Source organism: Palaemon carinicauda, chromosome 44, assembly GCF_036898095.1.
Source record: "Palaemon carinicauda isolate YSFRI2023 chromosome 44, ASM3689809v2, whole genome shotgun sequence".
In the NCBI taxonomy this organism is placed as follows: domain Eukaryota; kingdom Metazoa; phylum Arthropoda; class Malacostraca; order Decapoda; family Palaemonidae; genus Palaemon; species Palaemon carinicauda.
This window is the reverse complement of record NC_090768.1, coordinates 8,657,806-8,675,300: the sequence shown is the minus strand read 5'-3', so window position 1 is coordinate 8,675,300 and position 17,495 is coordinate 8,657,806.

Here is a 17,495-nt window from a genome sequence, read left to right as displayed (position 1 = left end):
ATTTTTGTTGGCAAATCAACATGCCCTCCCATTTTTCATTTAAATCATATATATATATATATATATATATATATATATATATATATATATATATATATATACATATATATAAACAAATATATATAAATATATATATATAAATATATAAACATATATATATATATAAATATATAAACATATATATATATATAAATATATATAAATATATATATATATATATATATATATATATATATATATATATATATACATATATATATATATATATATATATATATATATATATATATATATATATATACATTCTTTTGAGACAATAACTTTTTTGTCATCTAATTATTTTCATTAGTTTATCTTTATATTCTTCCTTTATTTCTTTTTCCTAACTGGGTTCCTATCCCTTATTGCCGCGGGTTCCTATCAGTAGCTTCCCGCAGGGGATACTTAATGACTGACGAAAGCCGATTAATGAATGGTCATCGCTGACCTGATAGACTATATCGGAAAAGTGGCAACGTTTATGCCATGTTTCTTTGTATTACTACTGAATACAAATCTATAACAATGAAAAAAAAAAAAAACAGTTTTTATATAATGGACGTTTTGTATTTAAAGTAATCGTGTTCAGTATAATCATTAAATGACATCTTTTTCTCGTTATTTTCGAAATACAAAGTCAGAAATATGAAATCGTGTATTTTTTTCATATGTACACCATAGACTTGCACGACGGGTTAGGACAGGATCGACAGCAGAGGTTCCAAACCTTTTTGTTTTTCTATTTTTATAGATTCTTGTCTGCCCGTAAATTTGAGAATGAAAAGGGGAAATGATTAAATTGAAATTTTTATATAATTCCATGCAGATTACATCATGTATTGCACAGTACTGGCTATTCTCTCAGAGCCTAGATAACCCCTGAAGAGTAATAAATGTACTACTGGGAGTACATGAGTCACGTACCCAAGGTTGGGAACCCCTGATTTCTAAAGGATAGCAGACAATTCAAGCTAAACGGCTTCACAAAAAAAAGAGAGAAAAAAAAATATATATATATACATATATATATATGTATATATATATGTATATATATATATATATATATATATATACATATATATATATATATATATATATATATATATATATATATATACATATATATATGTATATATATATATACATATATATATATGTATATATATACATATATATATACATATATATATATATGTATATATATATATATATATATATATATATATATACATATATATATATATATATATATGTATATATATATATATATATATATATATATATATATATCCGTTACAAAAGAGTTGTTTCATTAACATCAAGACAATTTCTGGAAAGGAAACTTAACTCAAGACAATTTAAAAAAGGAAGAAAAAATGGTCCTTACCTTCTTTGGACATTGGAAAGCAGTGACAGTATTTCCGGAGGGCGGGATGCTGCTTCTGGAATAGAATAAATGAAATGGGACAGTCATAATGCATCTCTAGAGCTTTTTTTTTTTCCTCTGAAAACTGGAGAGCTATTCCTGCTTTTAATTTCATTACCTAATCATCTATAGTCCATTTCTTTTATCGAGGCAGATTTGCACCAACTTGCAGCGGTGCCCTTTTAGCTCGGAAAAGTTTCCTGATCGCTGATTGGTTAGAATGATCTCGTCCAGCCAATCAGCGATCAGGAAACTTTTCCGAGCTAAAAGGGCACCGCTGCGAGTCGGTGCAAATCTGCATCGCTAAAAGAAATTGACTATAGTTGCCCGTTTCTGAGACACCATAATGCAGCCTAGTTCTTTGGTCTACAATAGTGAAATATCTTAATCATAAATTGCTGTTACAACTGGCTATCAATAATGTAACTGAGGTATGCAATGAGACGACAGAAGGACCTTCGTCTGATTTTCCTCTGAACCGAACCAGATCCGGGCGATGATTAATCAGTCAAATTACCTTTGAGCTTTCGGGTACTGGAAAATCCACCTAATGCATTGCTAGCTAAAATACTCTGTGTGGATAACGAAAGCGAATCTTGACAAAATTGAATAATCTACGATAGGTGCTGTCTCGATCAGATTAACCCAGAGATTCAACACTAAACCTCTTATATCTTCCAACACTTTCCATCAACAGACTACCCTGAGGCAAGACTCCACGCTGGCGTAAACCAATGTTAATTTTTGAACAACAAAACTAGACAAACCACAGCTAAGAATTGTGGAAATAGTTTCCCCACTTCCTCCTTCTTTCCCACTGTTATCTCTACATTAAGGGGTCGGTTGCCTGATGCACCCTCTCTAAAGCCTTCTATCAAAAGTATCCTCTTCCCCCAAACCTATTCTCTCCAAATAATCCTTCACCTTATCTCGCTAATTCTCTGCCTTCCTTTCCCTACTTCCATAAGCATTAAATTCATTAAGTGTTGACTTCATTAAAATTAATTGAGTAATTTTCCTTATCCCAAAAGATGTTTGTATACAGGAATAATGTTAGTGATCGTGTCTCGAAAGATTAGCAGAAATTCGTATTTTCTTCTGGATATATAACAAAGATATAAAAAACGCGGAGACAAAAGGAGATATAATGGTCGTCAATAAATCTTTTATGAAAATTGTATCACTAATTGATTTGATTATGATATGATATAAAATGTCAGATCGAAAAATGAAATAGTGGAATGAAATACAAATATCGAAATGTCAACACTCTTTTTCAGACAAAACTCTTCATCATTGACATTTAACTTTTCAGGGATAAATATAATTTCAGATGATGTAATAATACATTAAAGAATTACTAAATGATTAACTTAATCTTCACACGGATTTTTCTTTTTATAATTAAACGTAACAACAAAAATCCTTTATTCATTAAACATCAAAAGCGGTGAAGCTTTTAATGCTGGCTAGTATTATTAAAATGCAAAATAAAAAGTAACGAAATTAGTAATGATAAAAAATAATTCAAATCTAAAAGCATTGAAATTAGGATAGAAAATACCTCTCCAACACTTTACATCCTAAAATGTTCCGAAATAGAAACTCGAAAACAAAAACTCACCAGGAGTAAACAAAAGAACTCATTGTGTTTCAAATTACCAGCCATTCTCGTAATGTTATTTCGCGCTTGACGTCAGATAATAAGTCTTGAACGGTCTCTTTGTTATTCAAGAGGCGGTGGAGCAGCAATAAAAGACCCGAAAAAATAGGTCAGACAGTGATGGAAAAGGATCTAAGGGAATTTATCCCATCTCGGTAGACTCGACTTACGAGAGACCTTCTCGGACCATTTGTCTAGCGGAAATGAGGTCGGTGAAGTACTCTTTCAAAATCAACGGAATTAGGTCAAGGAAGTGGGTCCATTGTCTGCAGATTATAAATGGCCATTAACAAAGTGAGCTCCACAAGAAATGAACCTTTTCGAATCGTGAGAAATTGCACAATGGAGAATCCGGGTTAAGTGTTTTCGCCTTGGAAGGAATTTGTCACTCTGGGACATGGAGAGCCATTAATCTTTCTTATTAAAGGGGGAGACAGGTATCCTGTGCGACGACGCTTTTGCTCCATTGCGGTGAATCCTTTTGCATTCGTGCAAAAAAAAAAAAAAAAAAATCAATGACGACTGTTTCATTTAATCTAACCTATGGATTTCAAAGTCAGCAAGACAGACGAAGGGGTAGGCAATAGCCTTCCCCAAAATAGAAGATTTTACGAAAGGTATGCATTCACCCCAATCTGTTTAGTTCATTTATTTATTTGTTTGTTTGTTTGTAAGCAACTTTGAAAAAAAAACTACTGTACCGATTTTGACCAAACTTGGTAGTCATGTCGGGTTAACCCAAGGATGAATCTGTAACATTTTGGATAAAGTACATCAAAGTACAATTATCCAGCAATAATTTGAAAATATTCGCAATGTTATGTAAATAGCTAAGATTTAGTTAGTTTATTTTTTTGTGAACATTACGCAAAAACGACATATAACCACCTTCAACGAACTTTTGGTGGACATGAGGGGCGTGACCCAAGGACAAATCCATTAGATTTTGAAGAGTACTTTTTTCACTTTTTTTTTCACTTTTGATGGTTGCTTTTCCGGTCCCATACAGCAGGGGAACCCCACTCTCTACAGGACCTCCACTGTCGTTTTACCTTTTTCGTTCAGAGTATTTAACGTTTCATATCGCGTATTGTGGTGATGTCATCTTGTGTTATGTTGTTAAATCGTATTAATTTTGTCTGTGCGCCTGGTGTATCATTAATCTGATGTTGAGCATCTACAAATGCCCTGGTTATGTTTTCAATTTTGTTTTTAAAGAATACTAGAAAATTATTTGCTAGTTCCTGGTCACTATCCATCAGGTAGCTTCTTTTCTTTTACATTTCCCATTATACCATTCAGGAGACGATATAACTTATTTATGTCTGTTGCTGCTTCGAGGATCTTTCTCTTATAGTATTCACTTTTTTCCTTCTTAGTAGGTAGTTATATTGACACACAGCAGTGTTGTATTCTACCCAAGTACTTTCAGTTTTTAACCTATTCCACTTTCTTTCTTTACGTATTTTTTTCCTCTTTTTTACCAAAGTCTCTCCATCAAACCAAGGAGATTGGTTTTTTACGGTTATAGTCTTTTCCATCGGCGGGCACATGGTATCATATTCACTTTTACTCACTTTATTGTAAGTGGTCATAAGACAGTTAGCACACTTAGCTCCTAACAGACGTTGGTCATCATGATCACAGGGAATGTTGATAGCATCATTTAGTTTCTTTATAACTTCTTCAATAAATACAGTAGGAGAAAAATTTGATTTATGTCTAAAGTTTATTTTCTTTACTAATGCATGTTTCTGTAGAGGTAGACTAAACGTCATAAGGTTGTGTACTGGGGAGATAGTACATTTTACTTCGACTTTTATATCAGATACAATATTTTTCATGTCATCACTTATAACTAAGTCTAGTGTATGCCCAGTTAAAGTAGTTGTGTAGTCGACATTATTCAATAGTCGATATGATTCTAGTAACTTACTAAATGCCAAAGCGTCAGGATTTGATGCGTCATCCATCCAAAAATTGAAGTCTCCACAGATAACTAATTCGTTTTCCTCCATGATAATCATCTCAATGAGAGAACCGAATTCTTCAAAAAAGATACTAGAGTTTGTTCTAGTAGGTTTGTAGATTGTTACAAAGGATATTTTTCTATTTTTTGGCGTAAATTTTATTTCTATATATTCAAAGCTTGTTACACTAATTCTTTTCAACGTTTTGAGATTTGAGTAACTTTTATGAATAACTGATAAAGTCAGAGATCTCGGGGACGTAGTTGATGGTTCTTTGACATTTGATGAACATATTAACAATGTGGTTAGGACCGCAAATTATCATCTGAGGAATATCGCATCCATTAGAAAATATCTTAACGAAGATGCCACTAAGCTGCTAATTAATAGTTTGGTAGTTAGTAGAGTAGACTATTGTAACTTCTTGTATTACAATTTACCTAATTATCGTCTTAAGAAACTTCAAATGATTTTGAATAGAACTGCTAGACTAATTGTTGGTATATCCCCGCGAGAACATATTACTCCAACCTTAATTAAATTACACTGGTTACCAGTCAAAGCAAGGATTATTTTTAAACTTTGCGTCTTAACATATCAAGCTATTAACACGGGAGAGCCATTGTATCTTAAAGGTTGCCTGAAAAGATACGTACTAGGGCCTGGTGTTCATACACGCCTTTCCCGTGATGATTTCAGACTTGATGAGCCTCGTGCAACGACCACTCTTGGTACGAGAACTTTTAAACACTGCGCTCCTAGATTGTATAATCAACTTCCAGCATCAGTTAAGTGTGCTGAAAATATCTTTCAGTTCAAAAAGCTATTGAAAACCCATTTATTTTCACTCAGCTATAACACTGAGACAAATGCAATTAACCCTCTTTATATTACATAAAGACTTTTAAATTTTTAACTATAACATAAGTGATTTGGAAATCCCGTCTGAACGCTTAATAGCGAAAGCAGGGATACTTGATAAACCGTCAGACATAGACATAGACATAGAGTCCTACACCCCCATAATGGAGTTGAGAACAAAATAAGACTGCTTGTAGTCCCGAAGGCCTGCTCTCTAATTCAACACGTAACACTCAAATAATAACATTGAAGAAATAACAATGATAAACATAACCATATAATAATGCTTACATGCTTTCAAGTAAATTTCTTGTTTAGATTAGCCCTGATGCCCTTGGCAAAATGTTACTACGACAGGAAAAAAAAAAAAATGTTCTTTGAACCTAAAGAATTTAGTGGAATATCTTGTTCATTTCTAAGAAAGAGAATCTCGCTTACTTTTCTTCTCCCATTAACTCGCGTTCTGAGAACTCGCATTTCCGGGTAAATATTTACTTGGCTTTATTCCGTCAGTTACATTTTCTTTAAAGAGACTCGTGTAGTTTCTTTTATCGTTAAAGAAAAAGGACTGAATGAGGTTCTAACTAGATTTGTTTTTCCACTTTTCAGAGGATGAATATTCCTTCATTTCAAGCTACTATAGACATTTTCTAAGTTTGTTTTATTGGATGATAAAATTATAAAGAAATGAAATTTCCAATTAAAGCCATTTTTCTGCTTTTATTGGGTACCTTCTGTTTTTGTATAACAAAATAATCTTGACTCGAAAAAAAAATCGTACTCAAAATAAATATTCTCATTTTATTTCTACTTTTGCATAACATAGATACTATTGTATCTTACAAGATATTCATATATCACTCCCCGTAATGTTTACGCGTATATGAATTGATGAAGAATGTTGACATTAAGAACATATCAGTCAGTTGGTAGTAAAGATTTGGAACACACATTTACGAGGAGAAAGCCATGTATATCAAATGATACTTGGGATACTATAAAAAGGAGATTAAGATAGAAATTGATTGTTGAAAGTTTTCGAGGAAGTAATGAAAATTACAAGGTAGAGCATGCTAAGTATTCCAGTATTGATGATGAGGTCAAAGGAAAAGCCAGGAATAACTGGAGAGAGTATTTAGACAGGAAAGCAGATGAGGCTGACAAAGCTATGAATTCAGGGAGTGGGTATGGGGTAAGAATTGCACATAGAATTATTAAAGAAATCTCTGAGGGGGCAAAGAAGAAACATATACCCATCAAAAAGAGGGATGGATTTGTTACAGCAACAGAAGATAAAGAAAGGCAACGTTGGATGGAACACTTTAGTGGGGTCATGAATAGCAGATATGAAGGGAATAATTTGATTGATACACCTGAAAATGACGAAGACCTTGGTGTACCCATAACTACAGCCCATAGATAGTAGGAAAGCCTTAGTAATAAACTCGACATTCGAAAATTTAAAATTATTTGAAAAATTTATATTTCGAACTTGAAATAATGAATATCCATCGTAGATTGAATAAAAAATCTAAAGACATCCAAAGTCGTTAAAAGGAAATTGATCAAAATGCAAAAAGAGCATAAATAAAATAGTTGATGAATAAAAAGATAAGATATCAGTAACCGGACATTGGGAGTGTAGGGCCAGTGCTCCACCACTGAGCAACAGCAATCCCCCCCCCCTCCACATTGACACACACACACACACACACACACACATATATATATACATATATATATACATATATATATGTATATCTATACATATATATATATATCTATACATATATATATATCTATATATATATATATATATATATATATATATATATATATATGTATATATATATGTGTATATATATTTATATACATATATATATATATATATATATATATATATATATATCTATACATATATATATATATATATATATATCTATACATATATATATATATATATATATATATATATATGTATATATATATATGTGTATATATATATATATACATATATATATATATATATAATATATATATATATATATATAAACATCACGTAAGCATAAACATTTATACAGTTATATACATCGCATTTGGTTAAAATATACAATTATCTTAAATGTTCTTCCGACAATAATGACAACACAGTAGTAGGACGCTAATCCCCTGTTTCTTACTTGACAGGACATAATGTATAGAAATACCTAACATTTAAATCTCTTAACTAATATTATACTTAAAAGTAATCAGACGTAACTTCTATCAAGGTCAATGACTCCCATTTCTAAAAACAGATTAACGTCATTAACATTGGAAAAGGGAAATGGCTCATTAAAAATACCCTGGCTCTAATGGAAGGCAAAGGAAAAGTCTAATAGATTTGCGTAACCTGAATTTCATCTGATTTAAAAGAACTGACAAGAATCCTTTTTGGTCTGTAGTAAATGTTTGTGTGGAGGAGATTGCATATATACTCACATATTCACACAAACACACACATATATGCATATACATACATACATATATATATATATATATATATATATATATATATATATATATATATATATATATATAATATATATATATATATATATATATCATTTATTTATTTATATACATATGTATATATATGTATATATATATATATATATATATATTTATTTATTTATATATATATGTATATATATGTATATATATATATATATATATATATATATAAATGTTTGTGTGTTATGAAGATAGTTTTACCAATATCAGAAAGGGAAACTATTTCATATGATTTTCTGATTACATTTTGAAGGGTAAAATCGTCCTTTATATTCAAATCTACAAGAAAAGAATACATACTTATACGATGCGAAAAAACGTGCATTAACTTATATTAACACCTCTCAATCTTTCCTTTAATCTGTATATATTTCTACGTTTGTATTCATGATACACATTAACATTTTATTCAAAATATCATAAAAAAATATATAAAAATTTCTTTTTCTTTATATTTTGATGGAAATATTTTAAACACACACACACATTATATATACATATATATATATATATATATATGTATATATATATATATATATATATATATATATATATATATATATACATATATATATATATATATATATATATATATATATATATATATATATATTGATAAAAAAGTAGGAATGATAAATACGTTCAAATACTCTATGGCATCTAATCTCCAGCTTTAGATTTCTCCTTTTTATAAGAGATTTGTATATCATCATTAACTGATTGTTTTAAATATATATATATATATATATATATATATATATATATATATATATATATATATATATACATATATATACATGTATGCATATATATGTATATATGTATACATACATGTGTATATATATACATATATAAGAATAATGATGACAAAAACAAAAATAAATAACATTAAGATATTCTATGGCTTCTAATCTCCAGCTTTAATCTTATTTTTAACTTTTTATAAGAGATTTATAAATTACTATCAACTGATTGATTTATTTTTACTGTTATCTGGCATTGCAGCAGATAAAGTCATCGGTGGTGGCAAATATGCAAAAGAAATAAATGGAATAAGGTCCTTATTTGGGACATTAAATCTCGATCAAAGACGTTTGAAAATAAGTTTAATTTATCAGCAAAACATTAATTCAATTATTGATCAAGACGATATAAGGAAGATGACGAAGAAAATTATTTCATGAAAATACGCCAAAGTTAAAGTTTTTATAGTATATATATAGGAAATATTTATTTGAATGTTGTTATTCTTAAAATATTTTATTCTCCCTTATCTCCTTTCTTCACTGGGCTATTTTCCCTATTGGCGTCCCAGGGCTTATAGGATGCTGCTTTTCCAACTAGGGTTGTGGCTTAGCAAGTAATAATGATAATATATCATTTAGATTTATAACTGATTTCAAGTCAAACAAGTGACTTTATAGAGGATAGTTTTAACAAATGCTAATGTTCTGCCAGAAATATGTTAATGTCAGATGTTTAAGGATAAATAGTAACTGTATTGACGGTTAATTACTAGTAATTATTTAATCTTAATAATTACAACGCTTCAAGTTTACTTTTTCGACCCTCTCTAAGTCATGTTATATGAGGTTTCAAATAAAAAGTTAAAAAAAAGTGCAAATTAAGAGTAATAGAACCTGGGGATTACAGATGACTCAGAATGAATAACTAGAACCTCAAAAGATAAAAGCATACCAAAATACTCCGACTCTCATTATTTTCCTTTCAAAGTTTGAAAAACATCTTTAAAACCAACACTTGAAACACTTTGCCAAAATACAAGAACAATATTCAATCGAAAGGCTATCAAAGGATCCAGATCTCTTGGTGTATACAGCTGATGAGTTACAGCTTCAAAGCCATCCTCATCATCTACACCATCAGCATCATCATTATCATAGTATTTCCAACCCAACACCTCATCTTGTCTTAGCCAGAACTCGCACCTGGAAATCACCCAAAAAGGAACTTTGATTTCAAAAAGCCATAAAGAGATCAAGGCTGGCATTAAGTCTGCTTTCAGAAAGGACCCTTAGTTAAGCTTGACTTTCCATCTAGAAGAAAGAGAAAAAAAGAAGAGGGGTTAGGAGGTGGGTGCGAGGGCAATGTCCTCCAGTTCGATGATGTTTCCTTCAAGAGTCTCCGCCGTCAGGAAACGTCAAATCTCATTGCGAAGTTATGATTTGGCCCTTTTACTGCTCTGCAGGTCTGGATATGTCATCATCGAAGTTAGAGTTCTTTGACGAAGTTTTTAATGCAGGACGGTGATGTCTTTAAGAGTCATTGACCTCACATTACATAGGAGACTGCTTCGAGGTAAACACGGTCGGTCTCTCTCTCTCTCTCTCTCTCTCTCTCTCTCTCTCTCTCTCTCTCTCTCTCTCTCTCTCTCTGTCGAATGAATATTTAAATCATTTGTCAAATAGATGGATATATGGTTGTGGACCCTGCACTGACATTCCCTATGCGAAGCGATTACTTTGAAACTGAAGGATAAACATCATGCTTGCAGCTAGCCCCTCTGAGGTGTAAAATGCAGATGAGTTTAAATAGAAAAGGAAATCTTGATCCACAATGCCGTCTTCTTTAATATAAACCGCACTTCTAATATGACTTTGGTTCCGCAATTTCATTTAAGAATTATTACGAGTACATCATCATCATCTTCATCTCCTTCTACGCTTATTGACGCAAAGGGCCTTGGTTAAATTTTGCCAGTCGTCTCTATCTTGAGCTTTTAATTCAATACTTTTCCATTTGTCATCTCCTATTTCGCGCCTCATAGTCCTCAGCCATGTAGGCCTGGGTCTTCTAACTCTTCTAGTGCATGGATTATATATAAATATATATATATATATATATATATATATATATATATATATATATATATATATATATATATATATATAATATGAGTACAGCTCAAAAGAATGAGATAATCAGCAGCACCTTTGGATGTTATTGTTATATGTACCAAGTAATTCTGCCAGTTGTTATTTAATCAAATAAAATGGTTCATTAACAGTAAATTTTCTACTGCAATTCTAAATTGCTCAATTGTCCTTGCTCGAAAGTTTTATTTAAAAATCAGATTTGGGAGAGAAAATCATATTCCCAAAAAAATTTTTTTTTTTTTTATTAGTACTGCAACAATTATATTTTGAAGCCCAAACAAAAAAGGCCCAAAATTTTCACGTTTGAAACCATATTATTTATGGTCTGCCAAATAAAGAGCATGAGTTCACAATTAACAATTGATAGATTGCGCAATAAAAGAGGGACAGGGATAATAAATTTTGCTCAGTTTCTACTACGAAAAAATTGTATTTCGTTCTCAAAATATGAATGAGTAAATGTTGATAAAACTCTTAATACGACTAATCTTGTCCAATAAAATATATTTGTTTCTAAGCATTCCTTATTTTTGTTAATTTGTTCAGATTAAGGATATAGAAAAAAACAAATCGGTGAGGGAAACTACGCGAGAAAAATGACGCGAGATGTGCATTCTTGTTAGAGGGAGAAAATGGGTTATGAATACAGATGGCAATTAATTTAATTTCATATATATTATTTTAGCAATTGCTATCAGAGTTTTGAGAGATATACGGCAACGTGAAACCAAGAGTCGATCGTTAAGGCTACTTTTCATCTCTTCTTTCTACATCTGGAATTCTTTGTCCTCCCCTGTGATTTGTTACGTGGAGATTCTGATTACCAGAGTCAACCGGCTTCAATCTTCTAATCTTCTAGGATTTTTTACCTGTCTCTGTGTATAAAATCCAAATTCCAGAAAAGAAAAAATAAGAACTATGGATGTGGTGGCCTATTGGAAACGTCCCTGAATAGCAATCGCCGGACACGGGTTCGAGTCCCGCTCAAGCTCAATAGGTCCTTGTAGTGTCTGCAACCTCAGCATCCTTGTAAGCTAAGGATGGGGGGGGGGGGGTTAGGGGAGCTTATTGATCTACTTGCTGAGTTATCAACAGCCATTGCCTGGCATTCCCTTGTCCTAGCTTGGGTGGAGAGGGGGCTTGGGCGCTGATCATACGTATATGCGGTCAGTCTTTAGGACAGGGGTTCCCAAACTTTCTAAGCTGAGGAGCAACATCTTGCTTTCTGAATAACTATGAGAGCACCAGTGGCAAGCAAAGCAAGCCCAACAAGATACACGGATGACTGTAAACAAATCTCCAACTCCACCAAAAATTTGTTGAAATATAGGCAACTTAAAGTCACTTAAAAAAGAAAATTTTAGATTATTTTATCTTGAAAATTAACATTGCCAAAAATTAAACACGTGGTCTACATAGAAAACTAAAACGAAAAAAATGAATAACTAGAATTATATGAAACATTATTTTCCAAACTGATACATTAAATTTTAAACTTGGGCATTCACAGTAAAAAAAAAAATAAATAAACTAGCTTTTTAAGTTCAACTCTCCGCAGTTTGTTGGTTAAGTGAGTAAAATTTTGGCTTGAAAAAAATATCATGAAAAAAGTTTCAAAGGTAGCTTAGTTGCCTTCAAAACTTATCGAGATTAATTAATTATTAATATGAACTTCACTAAAAAGAAGTTCCCAAGTCACGAAAATCACTATTACAGTGTTTTTACAGTTCCACAGTTAATTAGGCTGACAGTATAAAATTGTGCGTGTGTGTTGTAAATAGAAAAAAAAAAAAAAACTGATGACGAAATCCTTTGTTACAGATGATCTTAGATTTAAAATTATGAAATAGCCGTTAGGGCTTTCAGGCCTACAAAGAGCTGGTGCTCGTAAGCACGATTTTCAAAACTGTGAGAGAGCACTACTAGATCATCAGAAAGCACAAAGGCGCTTACGGGCCCCAGCCATTTATGAGCGGCCTTTATACCTTTAAACATATTTTCTTTTTTAGTTATTTTGTCTATGAACTTAGGTATTCCTAAATAGATTTAGATTCCCGTTCTTATGCACATTCACCACTAAAGAAAACCATCAAACATGTTTCTGACAAGTTTGGGGGTTCAACTAAATAACTCGTATACAATTCACCCATGCCAACCATACTTTTCTTTTCACGTCCCGTGAGTAAACAAATTCTAATTTTGCGTAAGCAGTCTCTTGCAAGTTACAATCACATTAGAAAAAAAAGTAATGCGAGGACGAACATGTGCTGCCAAATAAACTGAAATATGCTAGAACGAATAACAAACACGGGCTGTTTATCGAAAATTTTATCTCTCTTTCCAAGCCAGAATACTGACCGTTTGTTTATAGGAGTCTTTGTACAACTAGCCCTCCATAAACAGTTTTGAAATTCGAGCAACAGTTTGTTGTAACTGGCAATGCAGATTCTGTAGCAACTAGGGTTCACTGTTCGAAAGAAAAAAAAAATCCGGTGATCGCCAGCATTCAGTAAATATTTACCCGAGGATTTTAGGACATTTTATCCTTTTGAGCTCCCGCTTTCGAGGTTTTTTACGATGCCTTTGCATCCCCGGCGAAGGATTGTTTACATTCCCTTCTGATTATATCCAAATAGCCTCAGTACACGATTTAGTTTCCCTGCCAGACAGGAAGTAAGGAATAAATATTTAAGCCTATGATGACGGGCCAGGACGCTAGGTGAAGGCATCTTAACAGAATGGGATGATGCTCTGAGGCTCATTCATGGCCATGACGACAGCAGGTGCAACGTAGTTCTCTTTTCCTCGAGAGGGAAAACGGGTGGGGGATAGGAAGGGGGAGGAGGTTCAAAGAGTGGAGGTTAGAGAGAACGCCATTTGACATTTGCTACGGGTGAAGTTACACTATTCATTGAGAACAACCAGCTACCCACAAGCAAACGAAGTCACGTCGGCTTTAATCAGGCAAGTCTTTATTTACTCATTCGAGTAGGTGCTTTTGAAGTACGGTTATATATAGATCTTGGTCAGAAAAAGCAAGAGTAAAAACTACGAATACAACCGTATACGCGGTACAGAGAACAGATGCGTTGCCTGTCAATTTCTGGAAAATCATTGATATGAAATCTAATGAGGGAAACCGGCTGCAAAATATGGAATCTTTCACCTATTATCCTTCTAAAATCAAGATCACTAACTTTGATGCAAATAACAAAAGTTTCAGAGTATTATTATTACTTATAATATTTCAAGGACTGCCTAGAGCTCTTGAATCCAGATCTATCCATCTAAGTATTTAATATCATAGTCAGGTTTGGAAAGGTGGCGGTTATCACTTTTAAATAAATGCCATTGCTGTAGGATATGGCTTTAATTGTTATCTTACATTAGCAGAAATAAGACGACACAACCATCAACGATGGAAAGATCGGCTGGTTCAATCATGTGGGCTGTATGACAGCACAGGCTCTTATTCCAATGAATAAGAGCGAAAAGAATAGGCCTGGTATGGATATATGAAGACCTGCTTAACCAATGTCTTTATTTTGAAATGATAAAGCACTGAATTGAAATGGATGCATTATAACTAATAATACACCATTTCTTTATACAGGTGATCTTTCATTTCTTTAAATAAACCTTTGTTTATTGATTACTTATTTGATAATTAGCTGAAGAAATTTCGACAGATCAACATAAATCTCGATTTCAATTTTATAAATAGGGAGAATGTGCAAACTAACGTTCCTTAGGTAAGATATTCAATCTAAGCTTCCTATCTAAAATTTTTTAAATTGAGTTAGGTTAAGCTGAATCTATTTTATTCTGCCATGTTTTTCTTCGAATGGAATCTAACACATAAACTCTAATCCTAAATTCAATTAGTCATTGAGAAGAATCAATCAAAATAGACGTTCTGAATTATAAGCTAAAATGTTGATTTAATGTCACGGGACCGGAAGTTCAAATAAACACGAGGAAAAGGTATGGCCATTCAAAACATGGATATTGAGTCACTGCCAAAACTTGAACTTCCGGCGAGTGAAAACATTATTAGAAGAATGACGAAAATTACGATTTAAAAAAAAAAAAAAAAAAAAAAAAAAAAAACCTAAGCTTATTGTTTCAAATGTTTTTCTACTCTGGAATTGAGACAATTAACGAGAATTCCGACAAGAAATTAGTTACTAGTTGTATCTTTAGAAAACTATAAGGAGTAATACGGAACAATTATCTTAAAATATAAGACTACAGGTATCAATAAGAGTGGATTTTGTTATAAGTAATTCATCTTTCACTGAACGTTAATAACCTGACACTTGTGTCTTCACCCAAGGGGTTAACTGCCGCACTGTAATTGTTCAGTGGCTACTTTCCTCTTTGTAAGGGTAGAAGAGACTCTTTAGCTATGTAAGCAGCTCTTCTAGGAGAAGGACACTCTAAAATCAAACCATTGTTCTCTAGTCTTGGGTAGTGCCATAGCCTCTGTACCATGGTTTTCCACTGTCTTGGGTTAGAGTTCTCTTGCTTGAGGGTACACTCGGGCACACTGTTCTATTTAGTTTCTCTTTCCTCTTGTTTTGTTGAAGTTTTTATAGTTTATATTGGAAATATTTATTTCAATGTTACTATTCTTAGAATATTTTATTTTTCCTAATTTCCTTTCCTCACTGGGCTATTTTCCCTGTTGGGGCCCCCGGGGTTTATAGCATCGTGCCTTTCCAACTAGGGTTGTAGCTTAGCATTTAATAATAATAATAATAATAATAATAATAATAATAATAATAATAATAATACAGAGAGGAACAGTTGTCGATTATTTACATTAGATTTGAAAACAATTGTGGTTAAAACTAACAACTCTAAGTGGAGTTTAATATATCTAGACTACAAGGAGTTAGCAGTGAACCGTGAGTATAATATCTTAAAGGTTTAAGGGCCACTCATGAATGGCAGAGGCAAGGCCCTAGGAACAGACCATATATAAATATGATCAGCGCCCAAGCCCCCTCTCCACCCAAGCTAGGATCAAGGAGGGCCAAGCAATGGCTGCTGATAACTCAACAGATAGACGCCCAAAACCCCGATCCTTCGCTCACAAGGTTGGTGAGGTTGCAGCGGCCAAAGAAACTAACGAGTTTGAGCAATTAAAGAAACTATCGAGTTCGAGCTGGATGTGTGCGTGCGTGTGTATGTGCATATATATATATATATATATATATATATATTATATATATATATATATATATATATATATATATATATATGTATATATATATATATATATATATATATATGTATATATACATATATATATATATATTTATGTATATATATAAATATATATATACACACACAATATATATATATATATATATATATATTTATAGTATATATATTTCTGAGTGTGAATACCTTAACGTGGAGAAAGGGTTTGTGTAAGGCCATGGTCAGCAAAACTGTACTAGTCAGGGCCACCCACACTAATTTGGTTTGCTGTGGGCGATCAGACTAAAGTCTCTCACCATCGACAATCAGCAGTGGCTAACGTGGTGGTGAAAATAGCCATACCTCAGACATGACTAAGGGACTAAGGACATGTTCGAGGCCTTTGTCCATCGGTAGACTAGAAACGGCTGCATTTGTTGTTGTTATTGTTGTTTGTAGGAGGGAGAGAGAGAGAGAGAGAGAGAGAGAGAGAGAGAGAAAATAATTTACAAATCAGGAAGACAATTAAATAAAATAAAAATGAAAACCATGAAGAGAGAGAGAGAGAGAGAGAGAGAGAGAGTTTGCGAATCAGAATGATAGAAATAAAACAAATAAGGAAAACCATGGAGAGAGAGAGAGAGAGAGAGAGAGAGAGAGAGTTAAATAAATGAAAAGGAAAATCATGGAGAGAGAGAGAGAGAGAGAGAGAGAGAGAGAATTAAATAAATGAAAAGGAAAACCATGGAGAGAGAGAGAGAGAGAGAGAGAGAGAGAGAGGGAGAGAGAGAGAGAAAATTAAATAAATGAAAAGGAAAACCATGGAGAGAGAGAGAGAGAGAGAGAGGAGAGAGAGAGAGTTTGTAAATCTGAAAGAT